Genomic DNA, 21,719 nt, shown 5'->3' with positions numbered 1-21,719 from the left:
CTGTGCAGAGTGAGGGAGGCCTCTGTCTGATGGCAGGTGAGAGGAAGGCCAAGGGCAAAGAAGGCTGGAAAGGGAATAACGTCTCAGCGTCTTCCCCAGCCAGAGACCCCTTGAACGTGTCTGCAGCCCTCCGCAGTCTCTCAAGTGCTAGACACACTTAACTCAGGATGGTCGTCAGCCCATTTTACAGTTGAAGCTGTGGCCTGGAGGCAAGGGAGTTCCCTTTACATGCCCAGCTTGCTCTGGGCACTCTGGCACCTTATTTCATCCTGATATAGACCCTACGAGGCAGTCTATAGTATATCCACTTATTGCTGAGGCAACTGAGGCTCGGGGAGGAGTAATGACCCAGGGTCACACAGCTCCCAGATGGGGAAATAAGGTTGATGCTCAAGGGAATCTAACTACAAAGCCTGTGCTCATTCTGCTCTGCCACGAGGACGGGACAAATGCCCTGCTCCCTTCTGGATGGACTCCCAGTCCAGTGCTCTTTCCGTGGCCCATATTATCCTTTTCTGTGCAGGGCCTTCAGGGGACACTAAGTTAAGAGACAAATGGCTGTGTTTTTGCCTTCTCAGGGCCACCCCATTTCCAGTGGGCTCCCACTTGGCGATGGCTTGACTTCCTGGAATGAGAGTGAAAGATCAGTGCCCTGAGAACCCCCACTGGGCAGCTCAGCTCTGCAGCTCTCACATGACCTCTTCCCTGTTTGGAAGAGCCGGCTCTGGTTTGCACAGTCCTGCTTCCCAGCTACGAGCCCTTCCATTTGGCAGGGCTGCTGGGTGGGCGCTCCTCGGTCACCAGCACCGTGATTTGCACCTGCGCAGGATGGATGCCTGACCCGTCGGCCCTGCCTGGGGAGGCCAGGTGCTGCTCTGGATCTAGGAGCCCATACCCTGGGGCCGAGGTGGTCGCTTCTCCCAAGTGGTCATGTGTTTCAACGCTCTGATTTCTGTGGCCCTGGAAGGCGGGTGGAGGAGCGGGTGTGAAAGGGTTAACGTAATTTTGGCTGTGATTCCATTTTGGCATCTGCGAGTCAACTTAATAGGCTCTCAGTTTTCATGTTGCCTCACCAATGAAACAGAAACCAGACCACAAGGGGGTCTGGAGATGGTTAACCGGCGATGCCTCCTGGTGGGCAGCAGGGCCTCCTCCGAGATAGCACCAGAAATGACTGCTAGAAATTCGGCCGTGCTGGGCTCCTGGGTCACCAGGACAAGGGAAGGGGCAGGGAACTGGGGTGCCCCAGAAAGTTCAGCTCCGGGCAGAGGGGAAAGAAGGTGGCTGCAGGGTCCACAGATTCATGCTGGGATCCTGGCTTCTGGACCTTGAGATCTTTGATCCTTAGCCTGCCACGGGTTTCTGCCTCTCAGGATTCAGTACCTAAGAGAGCACTGAGCTGGGCACAGAGTATGTCCAGCTCAGTAACTGCCGGCCCTGCTGTACTTCTGGCTTCCCTCTCTCCTGCTCTCTTGCTCCCTGGGCCTTTGCAATGTCTGTGCTCTCTTCCTGAAGCCCCATTGCTTCTGTTCATTTCCTGACCAGCTCCTACTCATTCTTCAGATCTCAGTTTGAATGTCACTTCCTCCAGGAAGACCTCTGCAACTGGACTAGGGATCCTACCTTGGGCCCCATGTAAGCCTCTGGGTGTCCTGAACATTCCCTTTCAGCCTCGTCCCCACCCCATCTCTTAGTCCCCTGCCCTCACCCCCATCACATTTCCCTGGTCTTCCTGGGCCTGTGGGGCGGGGCTGGAATGTGGCTCAAAGCCCAAGCAGAGGTTCTGCAGAAGGGCTACCCGTTCACTACCTTGGATGGAACCGGGGAATGACTGGGGTCACCCCCTCGGATGGAGCCGGGGAATGACTGGTCACCAGTACCCTGACCCACCCAGGTGCCCTCTGGGAGCTGTGAGCAAGGGGATTGAGCCAATCCCAAGGTCGGGACTCTCCTGCCAGGATCGCTTTTCTCTCCGAGGTGGTTTTCATTATTTTTCATTCCCAGACTATTTTGGAAGCTGGCTGCCATGGGAACTGAGTCTTTGGAAAGCCCTGGCCGCTTTTCTCCTCCTGCCCCCACCACTCCCTCCTTCCATCTCCATTCCCTCTTAATTGGTTTCTAGTTCCCTGGCTTTCAGGCCCGTCTGTTTATTTTGATTACAACTCCACAGAACAAATCTTTAATGAACCAGCTTGTGGGGAGAGCCATTAGCAGCCGCCTGCCTCGAGGGAGTGGGGGAGGTGCCTGGTCAGGCTACAGCCTCGGCTGCCCCAGGGTGGAGGCGGTGGCCAGGCACGGGGTAGCAGCCCCACGTTTTGGGCTCAGTCTTCCTTCGGGTACAGTCTGGAGGTAAAGGAACAGAGTTTGCCCTTCCTAAGCTGTCTGGACCCTCAGCCAAGATGACCTCACAGTCTTTTAAACAACCCCGGGGGCCTTCAGAGGGTTCCCCAGTCCTCCCAGTGGCCCCGAGAGGGATGTCCTCTGAGTAACCTCACTACAGAGGAGGGGCGTGAGGCTAAGAGAAATTGAGAAGCTCAAGTCACCCAGCTAGCAACCCGTGGCTCCATAAACCCTGACCAGGGGCTTCCCCATCACACCTAGGATAAAGGCACCCTCAGTTTCCCAGGAGTATCACTTGTCCTTAGGCCAAATTGGCAGCTGATAGTCCAGGCTAGGCTCTACCAGGCCCTAGTTTTCTGGAGCAAATACCTCCTTGTCTTGTGCCTTGGTTTCCCCATCTCTAAAATGTAGACATATGGGCCTCACACTATTTATAGGACTTCTTCTTAGACTGGATGAGATTGTATGTGTGCGAGATCCTGGAAAGCAGAAAACGTGTGTGTGTGCGTGTTACTGTTATGAGCAGAGTACAGACGATCCATGTAGTTCCCGTATCTACAGCAGGCCTATTGCCTGGCCCCGTCTTCAGGGCGACCTCAGTAGATGTGGTTAGTTTTCCTTGTCATATTGACCCTGTTCTGCCAGAGCCATTAATCTTAGAAGCACAGGGTAGTAGAGCAGGGAGGTGTCTCAGAGATCAAGTCCAGCAGTTTTGGAACTTCTATGACTGGGACCTTGAGGAATCCAGGGGTGGGCTCCAGTCTCCTCCCCATCTTCAGTCCAAAGGGTTTTGCTTTTCTCTGCTCTCTGTCATGGGGACTTGTGGTATTTCTTTAGAAAGGAAGCCTCCTTTGCTGTTGGCTCTCCAACATATGTTCACACCAGACAGTGATCTCACTTTCCTGTTCAGTGATTGGTTTAGGAATAGGCACTTCCGGCCAGTGGAGGTAAAGAGAAGTCTGCTAGGGGCTCATGGGAAAGGTTTCTTGCTCTTAAAAATGGAACACAGGCCAGGCTTGGTGGCTTACACTTGCAATCCCAGCACTTTGGGAGGCCAAGGTGGTAGGATGGCTTGAGCCCAGGAGTTCAAGACCAGCCTGGGCAACATGGTGAGACCTTGTCTCTACAAAAGTCTTAAAAATTAGCCAGGTGTGGCGGTGCACCCCTGAGGAGCTGTGGTCCCAGCTACTCAGGCAGCTGAGGTAAGAGAATCACTTGAGCCCAGGAGGTTGAGGCTGCAGTGAGCTGTGTTCATACCATGCACTCTAGCTCGGGCAACGGAGTGAGACCCTGTTTCTAAAAAAAGGAACACAAAAAGATGAATTCTCTTCTTCCTTGACTGCTATTGTGCCTGGTGCTGTGGGAGCCAGCCTGTGCCCATGAAGGAAGCCAGAATCCATGGAGAACGCCTGATGACCTTGGGAAGCAGCTACCCAAACCATTTCCGAAGTGTCTCTGGACTTCTTGTTACCTCCAATGATAAATTTCTTTGTTGTTTAAACTGTTATGCTATTTTTGGTTTTTGTTTCTCTCTGTGTGTCCTTTTATGGTTTTGGTTGTTTAATTTTGTCTGCCCGCTTGCTTTTGCTATTTTTAGCCCAATGCAAATCTGCCCGCTTGCTTTTGCTATCTTTAGCTGAATGCAAACTAATTTATATAGTTTGAAAACTACAGACCTAGCTGAATCTCCTCTTTTCAAAGATGGGGTGACTAAAACCTAGGGGGATGGAGAATGACTGGGTTGAGGTCATGCCATGATTCATGGCAGAGATGGGTTGGGATCCCAGGATTCCTGACTGCTGGCCTAGCACCCTTCTCTTAGATTCACAGCCTGGGATCTTGTATGCAAGGTTGTCTCAGCTAGCATTGTCCTCTGGTCCCAGGAGGATCCAGACAAGCCAGGGAGGCCCTGCAAGGCTGAGGGAGTTGGGACCAAGGTGGGAAGAACAGACTGAGAGCCTCTTCCGCCGTTCTCATAGGCAGCTTCTGAAAAGCGCACAGCAGATGCATCACCCGTTCCTGTACCAGCTGTGGGCTCATGGAAAGAAGAAAACTGAGGCATTCAAGGTTTCCATGTAAATCAGTTAGGAGTTACATTTGGCTACTTAAGAGAAACTTTAAGTAAGGGATTATTTTTGTCCCATAGTTGGAAGCCTGGGTATAGGCAGTCCAGTTGGGTGCAGTTGCTCATTAAGAATCAAGACTTGGCCAGACGCAGTGGCTCACGCCTGTAATCCCAGCACTTTGGGAGGCCGAGGCAGGCAGATCACCTGAGGTCGGGAGTTTGAGACCAGCCTGACCAACATGGTGAAACCCTGTCTCTACTAAAAATGCACAATAAGCTGGGCGTGGTGGCGTGTGCCTGTAATCCCAGCTACTCGGGAGGCTGAGGCATGAGAATCGCTGGAACCCAGGGGGCGGAGGTTGCTGTGGGCCGAGATTTCGCCACTGCACTCCAGCCTGGGCAACAAGAGTGAAACTCCATCTCAAAAATTAAAAAATAAAAATAAATTAAAAAAAAATCAAGACTCTTGTAACCTCCCTGTTCTGCCATTCTTGACTTAAGCTTTTGTTCTCATGGTTACAAATGGCTGCATCACTTTCAGGTATCACATCTGAGTTCCAGGCTGGAGGAGGAAGGTGAGGAAAGCTGGGCAAGCCCATTCTGTCTTTTTATCAAGAAAACAAGACCTTTCCAGAAGCCCCACTGTAAAATTCTTTATATACCTCATTGGCCAGAAATGGGTTACCTGGACATCCTAGCTAGATTTGGGGGCTGCGAATATTTTTTTAAATTTCATAATTCAACTTGAAAGGTGAATATTTTTAACAGAGAAGCTTGCTGCCCCAAACAAATTCAGGATTTTGTGAGAAAGAAGAAAGGGTTAAATGGATATTGGGGGGCAATCAGTGTTCTTCCACACAACACTGCAACAGACACTCGACAGGGCATCCAAGCCAAGAGTAAAAGCAGAGGATAATATGCCCTCTCTGAAAGCTCTGAAGCTGCTCAGGCTTCTAGCTGCTGCCGCCAGCGTCTTCTTCTGTAAATCGTCTCTTCCGCAGATGTCAGACTCATCTTCCCACAGCACCCACTCTGTCATATTGCTTCTTTACCTGAAATCTTCCTTTGCTCGTAGGATGTGGTCCTGCTTCCTTGGCCTGGTAGTCAAGGTTCTTCCGGATCAGGCTGTAAACTACCTCTCTGGGCCGATTCACCTCCTAGCCCCATCCTCAGCTTGTGTTCTGCACCACTTAGGCAGTGCCTTCGCTTGGTTTCGGGGGCCATCTCCTGTCCTTCTTGTCTGACAGAATCCTACCACCTTTAGGGTCACCTCCTCCCCAAAGCTGACACAACTGCTCTAGACCTCCCTGTGGCTTCTGGAACATACCTTATGCTACTCAGATCAACTATTTGTCATATATAGCAACCACTTCAGGATTTAAGATTTTTGAAGGGTGAAAACCCACCCGCTCTGTTTCTATACTCACATCTTACATGTAGAGGCTCAATAAATACTTTTTCACTCAAAACAGTTCTTCTCTGGCAACGTCAAGCCGAAGGCCCTAGAAGTGTCCTTGGAATTTGTTGGGTTTCAAAATACAGACTTGAGAATATGCTTGCAGTGATTTGAAAAACTGGCAATGTTCAAGTTTGCTTAATCTGCTGTGACTGTTATTAATAGATAGGCAAGGATCCTATCTCCCTCGTCTACCGCTGTGTTCCCAGCACATAGCGTGGTAGCTGGCACTCATAGGCACTGAACAAATACTTGTTGAATCTGACATAAGAAGGTACTTCTGAACCACTAATAGTTGGATCCAATGTGCCTGATTCCTTATCTTCCCCTAAGACTTGGCTTGCAGCTTGGAAAGAGCTCTCCTCTATCCTGGTGGGAGGAATTGAGAAGCCAAACCCCTAAGACCCCTAAGAGAAGTCACCCAAGGCCTCTCCCCAACTGTATTTGTCCAGAGGTCGGGGTCCGGGCCTGGCACAACAATGTCACCAAGACCGCAAGTGCCCTCCCATGCTTTTGCACTCCCATCTCCAATGTTTTGTTTTGAAGGGCCACATGCACATGCTATAGCGACAGGGGAGGCTGGGAAGTCACACAGCTGGCGTGCTCAGCCCTGGTGGGAAGTGAAGAGCAGGGAAGGAAGGGTATTTGGGCAGGCAACAAACAGCATATGTCATCATTTTGTTTGAGGACAGGGAATAGGGGCTTGGAGAGATTGAGTGGTCTGCTCAATGTCCTATAGTAGGTCAGTGGCAGAGTTGGGGTCTGTCTGACTATAAACCCTGTTACCTCCTTTCTATTACCTTCATGGTGCAGGACAAAGGGGTACACTGCAAAAGCATATATGGTCTACATTTAATATTCTAGCTTAACATAACTACCCTAAGGTGTTAATTAATCCATGCTTGAAGGACATAGTAACTAATCAATAGACAAATGCAATCATTTCCCTTCAGAAGTTTCCTACAGTAAAAATCCACAACCCCCCTCCTCCCCCATCTCTGATATTATTAACCTAGAAGAATATACCCTGGCCAAACCGCAAAAACAAGAGGCTAAAATTCAACCCAGCCAGAGCCCAAATAATCAGTGCAGGACGAAGGGGCGCACTGCAGAGCATATACGGGGCTGGATGGAGCAGTTCAGACACCAGGAACCTCCATCATAGGGACTGATGAGCATGGCATTTCAGACACACGCCCTCTGGATCTGTAACTCCTTTCTCTTGAAAATGGACTTTATTGGGTAGGAATGAAATAGGATGGAAAGGAGAGACTATCTGCCTTTATCTTTGTAAAACTTGTATTAATAAAGTATAATATGCATTTAGAAACAGTACACAAATTATAAGAGTACAGCTCAATTAACTTTCATAATAGGAACACACTTGTGTTCAGCACCCAGCTTGAGAAACAGAATATTACCAGTACCCTAGAAGCCCCTTTCTTGACTCCTAGTCCTTCTATTCCCCTAGCTGGGGGTAACCCTTATCCTGATTAAAACAATTTTGGCTGTTTTGGTACTTTATATAAACGGAACCATACAGCATATATTCTTGTGTGCGAATTCTTTGTTCAGAATTATGGGCTGAGCATGGTGGCTTACGCCTATAATCCCAGCACTTTGGGAGGCCAAAGTATGCAGATCACTTGAGGTCAGGAGTTCGAGACCAGCCTGGCCAACATGGTGAAAACCTGTCTCTATTAAAAATATGAAAATTAGCTGGGCATGGTGGCACATGCCTGTAGTCCCAGCTACTCAGGAGGCTGAGGCAGGAGAATCACTTGAACCTGGGAGGCAGAGGTTGCAGTGAGCCACGATCATACCACTGCACTCCAGCCTGGGCAACAGAGTGAGACTCCATCTCAAAAACAAACAAGCAAATACACAAAAAACAAAATTATGTTTGTGAGATTCATCCATGTTGTGTGAGTTGTGGTTCATTCATTCTCATCGATGTATAGTATTCCATTTTATGAATATACTGTAATTTATTTTACTGTTGATGGGCATTTTGGAAAATTTTCAGTTTATAGTTATTATAAATAGTGCTACCATAAGCATTTTAAACATGGATATCGTTTTGTTGGATATATATTTGGGAGTCAAATACTGGGTAACAAGGAAGGTGTATATTTAGTTTTAGTAGAAACTGGCAAGCAGTTTCCAAAGTGGTTCTATTAATTTACACTGTCACCAATATGTAAGAGTTCCAGTTGTTCCAAATTCTTGCCAACACTTGATATTATCAGTGTTTTAAATTTTGTCTATTCTATCCAGTGGGTGTGTAATGGTGTTTCGTTATGGTTTGGTTTTCATTTGTATTACTAATGAAACTGAGCACCATTAACTGATTATTTAATGATTGTTGGTCATTTACATGGCTTTATCTCTTAATATTGACCTACACAGAAGGAGAGAAATGAGAAGAGGCCTTCTGAGAATGAAAATGTGTGACCACTAGGTACATTTGGAGGGCACACCTCTGCAACTTGAAAACCACACAGAAGCAGACAATGCCTGGGAATGAGGGCGGCAGTGTTATGGGTCCCACCGCAGGAGCGCCAACGAGATACTGATGAGAGGGAAGAGCTGTCTTTGGCTCTGGCACTTATTAGCTGCCACATTTTGGGAAAATGCCTCAATTTTCACCTCTGTCAAAGGGAAAACAAAAATAATGCCAACGTACAGGGTCATTGTGAGATTTAAATAGGGGGTGTGAACACTGTCTGGCACAGAGGTACACAGAGATATATAATCCACAGTGCCTGGACCAATAAGTGACAGCTGTTATTCCTATAGAAGGACTGGGGAGTGAGAACCAGAACAAGTGCCTTATCAGTTTTGCATCACGGCAGAATGTTGTGACTCACATCAAACTTCCTTTTTTTTGCTTAGAAACTTGCCCCTCATACATCGACCCTTGCCTTAAGAAATCAACCAGTCTAAGTTCTTTCCCTGCTTCTGATATCCTGCCCTAAAAACTTCCGAACCCAACACATAGAAATAAAATGAAATGCACTCATTTCTCCTAAGAAGATACTATTGAAGAATCGTTGGTTTAGTGTTCTCCCTTGCTATAGTAAATAAGTAAAAGTCAGTTTTACTTTTATCCTAACAGCTTTCTTTGAGCAAGGGCTTTCCATAATTTACATGTTATTCATCTAACCTCACTTACATCTTCTGTTTTGTCATGAACTTCATTTGTCTACGGGGTGGGAAATTATCACAGAATTGTCAACAGATGAGTATCCATAAGTCCATGGCCCAAACCAGCCCCAAGGATGACAAGTTTCAGGTCTTGCTAGACGGGTGGCCTTCAGAAGATGAGCTTTACCTTGGGTCACCATCTGAAAATGTTACAGACTCTGTTTTCCCTCCATTCTGACTTTGTTTTCCTGAGAGTTAATATGGGAGACAGAATCTCCAAAAACTCATTTTGCTGGGAACAGCAGGTGGAGGTAGCCAACCTCTCTTGTTGGGAGCCCAGGACAGGAGGTACAGACGAAACACACTTGGCTGACGGTTGCCAACTGGCATGGGGTCATCTCAGTCCAAGTCCACCCCTCCACAGTCTGGACGCCCGCTCTTTGAATGAGTCTCACAAATTCTCAAGCATATCCCACAAAACAGCACAACTCCATTGAGAATAGTCTGGAATTACAGTGACCACATTAAGGAACTTGTAATATGACCAGAATTTTCCATCTTAGAGATATCTTGGACTAGAGGTTGATAAACCTTTTCTATAAAGGGTGAGTTTAGTCAATACTTTAGGTGTTTGGGGCCATATAATCTCTGTAGCAAACTATTGAACTCTGCCATTATGGTGTAAAAGCAGCAATAGATGGTACATAAACATATGGGCATGGCTGCGTTCCAACAAAACTTTATTTACAAAAAAACACTACGGCTCAGAATTGGCCTGTGGCCTATAGTTTTCTAAGCCCTGTCTAGGGCACCTCACCCGCAAGCAATATAATTCTGGCAAAATAGTAAAGGTGGGGCATGGATGAGAATCAAGACCTCAAGGCCCATTTGGAAACCTCCAAATGAATTTTATACAATTATCCTCTGTGATGAAATATGAACACGTTCTCTAGTTTTTGTTTTTGTTTGCATGTTTGTTTTCAAATGTGTTGAAGCCTTTCTTTGTTGAAGTGCATCAGAAAAAAAAAAAAAAAAAAGCCATTAAACTTTGTATTTCCTACTAGGGAAGTCCTAATCTACTGATCCAGGGATAAGTGCCCTTATTTTACTGAGACAGTCATTAAAGAGCTCTGCAAGACATTCATGTTTACTCAAAATTTCCTCAGTCTATACCGCCTCCCCATCTTCAGACAAAAACAGAAAGGATAAATAGAATTCTCAAGTTAAAGTTAGCCAAACTTTCCAAAGCACTTGAATTTCCCGGGTCCAAAGTCCTGCCCTCAATCTTGGTGACAGTAAAATCAACACCTTTGGGAATTCATTAGCTCTCTCCTTATAAGTTGTAACACACCTACACAAATATCTAGGAATATCATCTCTGATCCTACACTCTGCCCTGTTAGAAGCAGATATAGCCAAATACTGTAAGAGATTCATACAATAGGCCAATCTTGTTATCAACATTCCCCTAATCAATCAACAACCTAAAACCTCCAATTGGTAATGAACTCCAAAGAGTTATTTTTAACTCATCAGTGTTTCTCCCATTTCAGAACATTAGGATTTTAAAAACCTACACTTAAAAAAACACACAAATTACTCAAAAGCATCATCTACTCTCTACAAACACCTCACATTCCCATTACTGTGGTGTTCAGTAGAAATGACAACTCATAGCCGAAAGCAGATTGCTTGAGGTGCTGAGTAAGAAACTTTTGAGGCATCAGACCTCTTTCCCTGGGTAGACAAACAGTTCCAAGAAAGAAAGGATCACTTGGAGACAGAGACCCTTCTGCCCACCTCTTCTCTGTGGAATTAGGCTTGGTCCTCCCAGACTTACTGACCCTTAAGTGACCCTTCCAAATCCAGATAATCCTCTAAAAGGTCAATCCACAAACCCATCACCATCAGCTCCATCAGAGCCTGAAATTGTCCTGGGCTGTGATGAAGGGAAGCTGGGGCCCTTCAAGACTGTCCCCCCCTCCTCTCCAGTAGCGATGGTCTTTTAGGTCTGGTGGGAGGGTCTGGCAGAAATGCCCAGGCCTGGGAGTCAGGAGGGTCTCTATTCTTTCCTAAGATGGGATTGTTGAAGGAAGAAGGAATTCATTTAGAACGAGCCTGGACTGAAATTTGCTTTGTTCTTTTGAGATCTATTCTGCTTTGCAAAGGTACTCCAAAGGGAAAGCTAAAAATGGCGCAAGGGTAATGCAAAGGTAATGGAAACATATGAAGGAGGATAAACCCTAGAAAATCCGAAGCTGGTTCCCAGACAGGAGCGTTGACTGGAGGGGAGATCAACAGAGACAAACTTAATCCCTGTCCTCAGAGAGACCTGCCCACTGGGCTTTAGCGAAAGCCTCAGCGCTTTTTCTCTTTTCCTGGAGAATTTTGACAAAATAGCCCTGAGCCCCACGAGGCAGAGGAACAAAAGGTCCTCCCCCAGATAGATTGGGGGCCTTTGTGAGTCTCATGAGCCCTGCATCTGGAGGGACTGAGTAGGGAGGGCAATTAGGAACAGACAAGTTGCGGGAGGGAGACAGAGTGTTTCCAGAGCCTGAGCGAACCCTAGAGATCATCGAATTCGACTCCTTTGCTGCACAGTGATTGACACTGAGGACCAGAGAGAGAGACCAAGACCTGCTCATGTCCCCTAGCACCCACCACATTACAAATGCACCACCCCTGACGCCCAATGACTCTCTTCCCAAATCTCCGTCTGAGTGGGGGAGTTTAGGGTTTGGTGGTCGTTCATTCATTAATTGATGTGTTTATTGAATAGCAGCTTTATGCCTAGCCTTGTGTAAGATCTGTGGGAGAGCCAGGGAAACTCACCATATGATCTTTGCCCTCCAGGAACTTAAATCCTAAACACACACACACACATGCATGTATGCACACATGCAAACACACATAGAAACACACATGCACACTCACCCCCATGAACAATGAACTTGTGACAGTGAGCCGTACATAGTCTCTTCCATAATGAACCATACAGACAGAAGGTGGCATAGAAGATCAAAGCACGAGAAATTTGTGTTTGCTGGGGTAGGGGTCACTGTAATTCCCTAAGAGCACTTCTTACCCTGTACCTTGATAACAGCCTATTTCATGTGTCTGTCTGTCCAGCTCCCCAGCTCTGGCTTGCACAATGCTAGTATTGTTGAGATTGAGTTGAATTGATTCGAATTGAAATGGGACGTTTTGGGCAGAACTGGGCTCCCCCGTGAGTATAGGACGGAGTCACTGGGGGCTCTCTGCCTGGTCTCCTGGAATTCAGACCCTGTCTAGAGCCTGAGGCCTTTCTCTGGGATGTCCAGGTTCTAGTGAGCTTCTGGGGAACCCAAGGGCCATGAATAACAACAGCACCAATCTCCAGACTGTCCTGTGAGGCGGGGTGTGCAGTGATGAGCTTCTCCAGTGTGGAGCAGTGGATGTGACAAGAAGGCACTTCCTAGTCATCTGCAGAATTGTGGCTGTGCTCCAAGACTTCCACGTCACAAGAAGGAGGAGCACTGTTCATGCCTCATTTGGCAAACACCCAGCATGGTGTCTAGCACAGGGCCACAAAGGAAGAGGCACAGTCCTTTCTCTGTTGGAAAGATAAGGAAAAAGTACCTGAAAGTGAAAGAACAAATCAAAGATGAATAATGAGGTGTGCTTTGGCTCCTGGGACTGGCCTTGCTCATGGTTGTTGGCAGCAGGACTTCCCCCCAGAACAGTGTCATCCACCTACACTGGCCACAGAGGTACCACCAGTGATGCTGCCATCTCCTTAAACATTTGTGGACTCATCTTGGGGACTCACCTTTTGAACCTCAACACATTCTTTTGATTTTCCTCAAGATGCAAATCTCTGTCCTTTGTGGGTGAACAGAATTTTTGGAAATTATGGTTCAAAAGTGACCCCTAGCTGACACAGGTCATTCGATTCAGTTCTCCTCAATTCAACACATAATTATGGGGTGTCTGCAGCACGTGAGGCACTGTAGCAGGCTCTGGGAATTTGATAAACCCCAAATCTGCCCTCTTGGAGCTGACAGCATGGCAGGAAAGGTAGACACTAAGTGTAAAGATGAGTAATGGCACATGTCGCCAGTGTATCAAAGGGGTGGGTGTTGTGGGAATGCTAACAAAGGCGGGCCATCCGAACAGACACCTGATGTGTGAGCGGCAGTTGGTCAGACAGAAGGGAAGGAAAGACAAAGAGTGTCCTGGGTTGGACAAAAAAGCATAAAGGATAACAATACTAGTTCTCATTTATTGAACACAAACTGTAAATCAAGCGATTTTCCAAGTAGTTTAAGTTTATGTCCATGATCTCATTTAATCCTCACAATAAACTTATGTGGTAGGTGCCATCATTATCCCCCAAATTATAGATGAGAAAACAGAGGCACAGACAGAATAAGCAACTTTCCCAATTAGGAAACAGCAGAACTGGAATTCAAACCCAAGCTCTCTGTTCCAGAGCCCCCTCTTAATTGCTGTGCTAGAGAGCTTCTACATGCGCAGATGGAATGGCACCATTCAAATAGGAACAACGAGAATTCCACTCAAGAGTATGGGGCGGGAGCGGGGAGGTGGGCAGGAGACTGTGGAAGTATGAATTGGTGCACTCTTTTAGAAAATAACGTGGCAACTTGTGAGTGGAGAGACATAAGTTGTGCCTACTTTTTGACGCAGTATTTTTACTTTTGGAAATGGATCCAAAGGAAACAATCAGAAATGTGCATAAAGGTGTACCATGGGAAATGACCTAAACGTCCTTCAGTAGGGGTTGGTTAAATGCATTATGGCACATTTATGCAACTAAATTTTATGCAGCCTTTAAAAAGTAAAGATCGTGACTGCTCCTCTTGGTTTGTGTCTCAGGCATGCTTTGAGGCAGCATGAGAGGAGTCTGTGAACGGAAGAGTTGGGCCTCTCTGTCAGCACCCCTGGGTAGTTCTAGGGGAGGCAGGGAGGCCAGGAAGAGGGGAAGTGAGACTCAGCTCCAAGCAATCCTGACCCAGGGGAGGGGAGGGTGCGACTGGCCAGCGGACAGCCTGAGCTCTGGCCCTGGCTCCAGGCTCTGGGTTTAAAGAGCTTTAAAAGCTTATTAAAAAGGTTCCTTCGACATCAAATGGCTCTTAAAAATCAATATTTTGATGATTTAAGTGCAAGAGAATCAGAAACATATGGATCAAATTGCCCTCAAATTATACACACTTAAAAAAATGTGTTGGTCTTTAGCAAGACCCAAATATTTGAAAAACAGATAGAGACATTTTCCTCGTCTCCTGACAGAGATCTGCTAGGTCAACTTGAGGAGTCCAGAGAGGAGGTAAGTGGGAGTGGGGTGGGGCTCAGAGGGAGAAGCATGGAAATGCCGCTAGCTGGTGCCTTCTATGTAGGCAGGGCTGTGAGGGGCAGCTATGTGGGTGTGCATGTGTGTGTGTGCATGTGTGCAGGTGTACATGTGTGTGCACATAGGCATGTAGCAGTGAACATGGGTGCACATTTTCCTCTGGGTCTCTTCATTCTGAGCCCATGTCCCATGGCTCTCATCCCTCCATGTCCTGGTCATATGTATTTGGACTCAATCTAAGTTTTAAAAAGTAAGTTCCTGCCAGGCGCAGTGACTCATGCCTGTAATCCCAGCACTTTGGGAGGCCAAGGCGGGTGGATCACCTGAGGTTGGGAGTTAGAGACCAGCCTGACCAACATGGAGAAACCCCGTCTCTACTAAAAACACAAAATTAGCCCAGCATGGTGGCGCATGCCTGTAATCCCAGCTACTCGGGAGGCTGAGGCAGGAGAATCACTTGAACCTGGGAGGTGGAGTTTGCAGTGAGCTGAGATCGCGCCATTGCACTCCAGCCTTGGCAATAAGAGCAAAACTTCGTCTCAAAAAAAAAAAAAAGTAAGTTCCTTTGGCTCCTCCTTCTGGGTCTGTCCCCTCTCCCCCAGCAGCACATATGGCACTGTCCATTTCTGGAAGGTTCAGGCCAGGAAGGACACAGGTATCACGTTGCCCAGAGGTGACCAAATGTTCCTCGACTGCAGGCTGGTTCTGCAAATGAAACCCTAGAGGTGAAGATCCGTGTATAACGCTAAGACCAGAGCTGCTATGGCTTCGATTCTCCACCACAGAGTGCCAGGAGCATTTGAAAACCACACATCTCATCCCCAATCCTCATTTTACAGTGGCCCAGAGCAGGAAAACCAAAGGTATAAGGTTGGGGCCAGAGGAAAAGTTGTCACACACATAAGTCCAGCTCATCTCAATCCAGACCACCAGACCCACCCCGCCCATGCCTTCTTCTGTCCTCCCACTCCCTCCTTCCCGCTGCATGGCATGGGGAGTGGCAGAGCCCACCGGACCTGGGTTTCAGTCTGGTGGTGCCACATGGTCTTGAAGGTACTCTGGCTGTGAGGGGCCCCTCCCATGTCCTCTTCCATCTCTGGGAGAAGGTAGTAGGGTGGGAGTGGGGAGCTCTGGCCATTGGAGCCTCTAAGAAGGAGACAAGCCACACCTGGAGGCTGGGCTAAGGCCCGAGGAGCTCCAGAGAGAACAGGATTGGGGCCAGCTGGCTCCCACCTTCAGCCCCTCCACCTCTCTGGTTTAGGCCTTTCAAAGGCCCCTCACCCTGCCGGCACAGGGTGAGTCCCAGGTGAGCTGTGTGCACGGATCAGGCGAGAGATTCGTGCCCTAAGGGATGATTGTGACTCGGCAGGCCCCTAAGTGCCCCTTGGGCACTCCACCTCCCTGGCTAGACCTACTTCTGAGCTGGTACCCAGCCCTCCCCACTGGACCCCTAAGCCTTCACTTCTCTCATGCCAAATAATATTTTAGGCCCCGAGAATGGCTGGGGGAGCATAGGCCTTTTTCCCAGGGGCCTCCCCAACTCGGCTGCTGGCACATTAGGCAGGCTGTGTGTTGTGTTTCTCCTCCGGCGGCCAGGGAGCCTTGGTAATTAAGGAGATGATTTCCACCTCGATGGGCAGTCTCATTGGCCAGGATTCAGGCTTGGGTCACTCTCCGCATCCCAGGTACACAGGGGCTGTCCAGTCTGAGGAGGGAGATAAGGGGACAGAATATCAGAAACAGAAATGGGGGCCAGATGAATGGGGCAGGGCATCCCAGAGGGGATGGGGCCATCTGCTGGTATCTGAGGCTGGCTGGGCACAAGTCCATGGGACAGAGCGGAACACCAGCAGCTGGCCACCAGCAATGTCCCTGCCACCAGCAGAGTCAAGGGCAATCAACCAGCAGCGTCTGCTGGTCCTATAGAGAATTCACAGCCCTCTCCCTGGACCTTCTTCAGGGAATTCTGGGGATAGGACAGAGGCTTGGGCTGAAGTGTGGAGACTGAGAAAAAGCTGGGAATGCACTGGGGTCTTGGATGCAAAGGGGGGGTCCCAAGGACTTCTGATCACTCTTGAGTGCCTCAGAAAGAAGGGCTGAGAGCTGGTGACAGATACCTGAGGACTGTAGCCACCGTGACTGGATAAGGTGGTGTGTGTCCTACAAAATGCAAAGACGAAAATGAGAAGGGAGGTGAAATTCGTTCTTCAACACCAAGGAAACGAAAGGGAGTGGGAAACAATGCCCAGCTCGGGGTTCCTGGTTTCAGACTTGTCCTACTCCTGCCACTTCAGCACTCAGCCCTGGAGGTCCCACCGTGGAAAGAAACAAGAGACTGGAGATACCGGCTCCCTGGGTTGGACTGGGCAGTGCCTGGGATAACAGTTCCTATGGGGGTCGGGAGTGCCCCTGTAGCATCTGGTCACTGTGCTGGAGTAGGCTGGAGTTCGTCCCCAGAAGGAAGGGTCATTTCAAGCATCTAGTTCTTGCTCCCAGGACTCCCAGTGGGCCACTGAGCTGACACTGGGCCCAGACTAGGGAGGCCCCTTACGTTCTTAAATGTGTCTCCCACCCAAAATCCTGCCTCTGCACGTTTGCTCCCCACATCCAAGGCCATACACCATCCTAATCTACTGCCCTCCTTGACGCAAGTTCCCCTCTTTCCGACAGTCTTTGCTGAATGCTGTCCCACATAGGTGTGGGTTGGGAAGGGGTGAGTGGTTCTTGAAGCATGCTAAGGTTTGGCTTAGTAGAGAGGGAAGGGCACTGTCCACTCTGCTTACTCCACTCCATCTCCCCGCCTCATCCTCTCCCCAGGCAGCACTGACATCTGGGTTCAAACTACTCCAGAGCTCCAGGCCAGCACCTCCATCTCCAGACCCACATCCCTAACAGCCAGCCAGGTACGTGGCCAAGGCCAATACGCCAGCCTCTCCCTGGATTCCTGCCGCCACCCTCCACTCAGCCAAGCTGTCCACATTCCTGGGATTCATCCTTAACAACAGCCTGGTCCTTTTTCCCCCATACCGGTTCATCACAAGCCTCTCTCACTCCCTCCTAAATATTTCTTACATCTGTCCCCTCATCTCCATTCCCCCGGCCCCAAGTCCAAGCTATCACTGCTCACCTGGGTGACAGCCACATCCTCTGAACTTGTTTTGTCTTTGTGCTTTAGTTTGTGCTTTCTGCACATTTTCAGTCAAGAGAACTTTCTAAAATGCTAAGCTGCTCATGTCTTTCCTCTCTTTAAAGCCCTGGCAGGCTCCCTACTGCTGACTCTATGAAGCCCTGGCTTCTTGGGCCAGCGGACTTTGCTCCCTGTGACCTGGGCCCATCCCTTCTCCAGCCCCTTCTCTGGCCTCTCCCCATATTCAAACTTCCTATCCAGGTCTAGTGAACTGCTAGCATGTCCCAGGCCTACTAGGCTCTCCCTTATTCCTTTGCACATGCTGTTCCCTGTGCCTGGCAGACTTGTTCTGGTCACCCCCTCTCTCAGACCACCTCTGATCTCTTAGTGAAGTCGTTCCTGACATTCCAGTTCCCAGATCATCTCATCCTGTGCTGGGTCTGAGCACGCATCACCAGCATTGCTTCTCTGACTCTCTCCTAAAAAGTCTAGGCACACTCTGAGGCAGGCACTGCATCTAAGAACCAAGCTCAGTGCCTGGGAAAATGTCCACAGAATAGAGTGAGTGAATATGTCTAAATGGCATGCACTGGCTGGCCCTCTTTTGAGGTCCCATCGGGTATAAGCCTCTGGCACACCCTGTCTACCGGGCATCTGGTCCTTGCATAATTCACATGCAGCCCAACTGTGGAATCTGATTATTTTTTAAGTTTAGGCTGTTTGGGGTACAGCCCAGAGCTGGAATGAAGAAAGGCTCTGAGCATCGCCTTTCCTCTGTCTTGGAGGGAGTTTGATAGACAAGGGCAGCTACACATCTGAGTGGGGGTCAAGGCTTCAAGGATTCCAGGCCTACTCCACCTACCCCAGCTACAGAGCCATTCAGTTCTTTATAGAGTCCATAAATATTTATTGAGTGCCTACTGTGTGCTCCCACCTGTAATCCCAGCAGTTTAGGAGGCCGAGGTGGGAGGATCGCTTGAGGCCAGGAGTTCAAGACCAGCCTGGGCAACAAAGAAAGACCCCATCTCTACAAATAACAACAAAAAATTAGCTGGGGTGGTGGCACATACATGTACTTCCAGCTACTCATGAGGCTGAGGTGGGAGGATCACCTGAGCCCGTGAGGCCAAGGATCCAGTGAGCCATGATCACACCACTGCACTCCAGCCTGGGTGACAGAGCAAGACCTCATCCCCCTTCCTCCAAAATCGACATGAACTGGAGGAGAAACAACAGGGAGGCTAGAAGGCGCCGACTGTTTCAGATAGGTGGCCGCAGAGCTTCTTGGAGGGTCAGTGTTTAAAACCGAGGCCTGAAAGACGGGAATGAGCCAGCCATTCAGGGCGCTGAAGAGAGGGAAAGAGCTCTAAGGGAGAGGCAGCCTGTACAATGACTTGAGCGATTTTTATCTCTTTCTGAACCTCAGTTTCCCCATTTGTGGTGGGGACCATAATGCTTCCCTTGCCTCCCCACAGGGCCTTGGCAGGGTTTAAAGGAGCCCATGCCAACAAATAGGACATAGCTGTTTGGACTCAGAGGCCATGAGATTCTGTTCCTGTGTTTATGGCAAGATGGCTGCCCCTTCCTGTTCTCCATGGGAGGCACCACCATCTATGTCCTGGTTAAAAAGTAAATCAGGGGCACACGTTGTCAAAACTTCCTGAGGCTGTGTCATGAGTAAAAAGGGGAAAAAAAAAAAAAAGTAAAGCAGCCTGGGAGGGTCTCCCTTTAAGCCTTATCAGTCTCCCGCTCCTCTGTATGAATATGATAATCAGACTCTATCAGGAGACCAGATTTTTGAGGAAAGACAGACTGTGGGGATCTGAGACAGATGGATAGAAGACACTACCCAGAGGAAATGTGGGGACCGGGTTTTCCCAGCAGTGAGCCCTTCAAGGGGAACCCCAGAGCTGGTACAATGCCTGGCACAGAGTAGGGGTTCCATGCAGCACTGGTGACAGGATGAGCCAACGTTCCCACAGCCTCACCAGCAGAAGGGAGACTTCCAGGCAACAAGGGTTCCGAGATCCCAACTCCCTTCCCCTCTCCCTGTCCTTCTTCAATTCTTCTGTCGTCCGCCCCCGCGTTTCTTGCAGGCTTTGGGGGGTATTCATGCTCTCTGTTTCCCAGTGGACATGTGGTCGGGCCAGGGGGGCTGTGTGTGCGTGTGTGTAGGCACGCGGGCTGTGAGGGGGCTGGGGACAAAGGCCCCGGAGTGAGATTCAGGGCACAGCTGAACTGCCCTGAACTCTCCTTTTTGTTTTCAAGGAAATGCATAATCCAAGAACCACCCACGGCCCTGGCGGCTCTGCTAAGCAGGGCTGGAATGTGCTGCCTTTCCCGTTAGTAATTGTTTTTTTTCTAGTTAGCCTGTAACCCTTCCCTTGCCATTCCCCTGCTGCAGGGGTGAGGCCCGCGGGGATGGACACCTTGGCTGCCCTCCTGAGACGTCCCCTCACTCTCCACCCCACTCCCACAGGGTTCAGGGTCTGGTCCTGGCAGCATCCTCGGACCATCTGCCTTCGTGATGACTCTTTCCTCACGGAGAGGGGCCAGGGCTGCTGGAGACTGCGGAGTCCTGCCTGGGGCCTGCAAATGCTTGTTACGGAGTTTACGTGTCCGGTTGTAGCCAGGGCTGTGACTGGGAATGGGTGTCAGTGCAAGCCGGTGGAGGAATGTGAGTTTGTGTGGGTGACTGTGACCTGGGGTACGGAGGACTCAGAGAGAGAGAGAGTGTGTGTGGGGGGGGGTGCGGGGGGACCCTATGAACATGGGTACACATCTGTGAAAGCCAGCAAGCATGGTTGTGAATCCAGTGTACGTGCAAGCGGGTGGTGTGAGTGTGTGTGTGCCTGTCCTGGGAAGAAAAAGCCATGTGCACCGAGCTGACTCAGCACTTCTCTTCCCTGCCCACCCAGTTGAGCGCCTGAGCCTTTGCTCCAGGGAGGAGGCAATGCCCTCTGCCCCCTTATTTGTGTTGTTGGCTGCCTCACCCTCACCAGCAGGAGGGGGGCAAACGTGGCACCCTGGGCCCGGTCCCAGTTAGCTGAGCTGCGTATCTTTAATCCCTAGGCATTAAAGAGGTCAGAGGCTCATGCTATTTCCCGACCCCTCCCTGCCAGGTCCTGTCTGGAGCTCTCTGAAGTTCCTGTAGCTAAGGCCAGGCCTCTGCTCAGATGGAGGTGGCCTCTGTGGAGTAAGAAGGGGTACTGGGGTGTCGCCTGCTGCACCCTGAATCCCACCTTCTTGCAGCACTGACTGCTGCTGCCTCATGCTTGGTGAGACCTGACCTATGGCCTTTAATTCTTAGTGTGACCTCTACCACCCTGAGCGGGGAGGGGTGCTGGGCTGGCCTCAGTGCGCACATCTCTCAGGGAGGTCTGCTCCTCCAGAAGTTGCAGCTCAGGATCACAGAGGCGCTGGGAAGTCAGGAGGTGGGGACAAAGCCCAAAGTCTCCCGTTGCAGGCCTTGGGGCAGCGGCCAGCCTGCGCCCTGAGCAGCTAGCCGTGCAGCAGTGCCAAGGCCCAGTCCAGTGTGGCTGCTGAACATTTGGTTCAAATCAAAGACCTTTTCCAGCCAAGAGAGGAATGCTGCCGAGTGGGATTTGGGAATGGGCCCGGCAGGGCGAACACTGCCTTAATTGAGGCCCTTCTAGACTTTTAATTACAAGCAATGTTTTCCCAAGCTTCCTAAATTGACCATGGAGACCTGCTGGTGTTAGTGTCCATGCCAGGGACAGAAAAAAAAAGTCGTTGTTAAAGCTTTTTCAGCAAGTTTATTTTAGCAAATGTTTTGAGGTGGAAAGGCTCACACAAAGTGGAGGCCGGAGTCATTTTTCTCAGAGGGCCAGGCACGACACGGAGAGATCCACACCCACAGGTGTGATCAGACACACAGGCAGAACACGCGCACATGGGCACCTGTCGAGAGAGGCACGTGTACAGGCGGAGGATGTGACCGTGGCGTGGCTGTGGAGGCTGTAAACACCAGGCTGGAAATCCAGCCCAAGCACCTGGGGCGCTTTAGAACGGCAAACACTATTGGCAGCCCGGCCCGCCTGCTCCCACCTTCACCTCCTCCCACCCCTCCAGGCTGGCTGGGCCTGGGCCTGCTTCGGAGCCCCTGTGCCCTTCACCAGGCCTGTTTACAAGGCCCAGGACAGCTGCCAAAATCCCAGCTATGTCCCTTTCCTTGTCTGTCTCCAGCGGACATGACTGACTTGGAAGGAGGGTA

The 21,719-nt window shown here is 49.6% G+C and overlaps 1 long non-coding RNA gene across 1 annotated transcript; it reads right to left on the bottom strand.

The window, feature by feature from the left end:
* Positions 1–13,249: 13,249 nt before the first annotated feature.
* On the bottom strand, positions 13,250–17,614 carry LOC141408350 (uncharacterized). Its single transcript, XR_012422440.1, has 2 exons — positions 17,486–17,614; positions 13,250–16,063 (listed from the first exon to the last, which is right to left on the bottom strand). It is a non-coding gene; the product is annotated as an uncharacterized lncRNA (long non-coding RNA).
* Between the last annotated feature and the right edge of the window lie 4,105 nt (positions 17,615–21,719).

This window comes from Macaca fascicularis, chromosome 13 (assembly GCF_037993035.2).
Source record: "Macaca fascicularis isolate 582-1 chromosome 13, T2T-MFA8v1.1".
NCBI lineage: Eukaryota > Metazoa > Chordata > Mammalia > Primates > Cercopithecidae > Macaca > Macaca fascicularis.
This window is presented reverse-complemented; position numbering and strand designations above follow the sequence as displayed.